Source organism: Priapulus caudatus, unplaced genomic scaffold (genome assembly GCF_000485595.1).
Source record: "Priapulus caudatus unplaced genomic scaffold, Priapulus_caudatus-5.0.1 Scaffold80, whole genome shotgun sequence".
In the NCBI taxonomy this organism is placed as follows: domain Eukaryota; kingdom Metazoa; phylum Priapulida; class Priapulimorpha; order Priapulimorphida; family Priapulidae; genus Priapulus; species Priapulus caudatus.
In genome coordinates this window covers 502,102-503,894 of record NW_014577141.1, presented here as the reverse complement: position 1 = coordinate 503,894, position 1,793 = coordinate 502,102, and the positions used below count along the sequence as shown (strand labels likewise).

The 1,793-nt window shown below is 41.5% G+C and overlaps 1 protein-coding gene across 1 annotated transcript in view; it reads right to left on the bottom strand.

The window, feature by feature from the left end:
* Positions 1–1,793, bottom strand: part of LOC106821629 (calbindin-32-like) — a 39,282-nt gene that overhangs the window by 18,417 nt on the left and 19,072 nt on the right. The gene's annotated exons all lie outside the window — the stretch shown is intronic.

Here is a 1,793-nt window from a genome sequence, read left to right as displayed (position 1 = left end):
AAAAATGAGAACAGTTTGTACGACGCTGTCCGTAATATTGCATCCATTCTGTTCTATCTGAATATTTTCCGTAAATTAGCTGCACGAATGTACTCACAATATGTTTATCATTTCAATATTCCCATGTTTAAAGGACGTAACAGCTAATACACGATATATATATATAGATATATATATATATATACTATATATAATAGTATTCGAACCACATATAGTGAAGCTAAGTGGTTCGCGCAAATCACGTGGGATTGTTCCGATAAAATACAGTCATGGCTTCGGTTCTTTTTAGTGTTCGTGATTACCACTGACTAGTTCGATTTCTGCTAAGTGAAGCCTTGCACGTTCCTGCGCGTTGTAGGACCTGTCTATGCTGAATAGGCACGCATATGGCAGGGTGTATCACTGGCTATTGCATATACGAGCAGCCATTGTGCCTCGGCTAGTGATATACTAGAACAAAACGTTCGTGTCGTGTTAGACAGGTTGTGTAGACATGATATATATATTTTACAGAGTTTATGATACGAACTATACGTGTGCGTGCGTTTCAGGGCCGCAGTGACTAGGCGGGAGCGAGGATATGAAAAATTAAATAAAACGCATAACAAGTGAAATAAATGCCATGAATAATAGAACGCAGTTATCCCTTCAAGTCTAAATCTATTCCGACGAGCGGTTTATTTCTCAAACCCTTTCCATAATAACGTATTCCCTCGTCGTTAGCACGAACCTGCGAGATAAAAGCTCAGCTTACAGAGCACGCAGCGTTGCTAAGCACATGATCGAGGGTGGTGGTGGGGGGAGGGCCGCACATGTACCCTAACAAGTCACCCAAGGAAACCCTGGACCGCCATGTTTTTCAGCGCAGGCAGCGAGCGTGAAATATGGATTTCTCGCGTGAGCTCGCGCGAAGCCAGCGAGATGTGCACGCACGCACGTTTTACGGCGCAGCACGAGCCCCTATGCCGTCTCCATGTTTCATGAGCTTTTATAGCTGTACTGGATGCCGCGAACGCTCAACCAGGTTACTGGTCGCTGCTGTCTTCCAATTTAGCCGAAATAGAGGATGTTAATGTGTTTATAGGTAGAATACGGTTACATGCTGGAGCTATCGCAGAACTCAAATTGATATTACGCGCGTAATGCGACAGGGGAAGGTAAATTTATTGGGGCTACACAAGTAAAATGGGCGAGTGAGCGCTGCAGTAGCTTCAGCACGTTACTGTGCGCCGTACTGACACACTGAGTTACACGGAAGCGCTTCTCGTGCTTTGATGCTATTCTCTCACTGTATTTAGTCGTGTTTTATCGGTATTTTTCGGTTATTTTCACTATAGGTTGTTTAGCATATCATTATTTAAGAAATAACTGCTGAAAAATAATATGACGGAGAAGCAGTTAGCACGTTCACATAAAGCATTAAAGTAATGACAAAACAACCGATGCATGAGGGTCAATTAAAAATGTGTACTAATAAATATTCACACTATCACAGCACGATGCAGCTTTTTAGAAATTATGCCTAACCATTATGTCGCGAATGAAAATACGCGCCAGTAAGTAAACTACTTAAAATTGTAAATGAACAACACCAAACAAGCTAGTTTTACGGGGAAAATGCTATATTTTCCAAAATACTATTTTATTATTTTAATATATTATATATATATTAAATATTGTGTGTGTGTGTGTGTGTGTGTGTGTGTGTGTGTGTGTGTGTGTGTGTGTGTGTGTGTGTGTGTGTCGTGTGTGTGTGTGTGTGTGTGTGTGTCGTGTGTGTGTGTGTGTGTGTG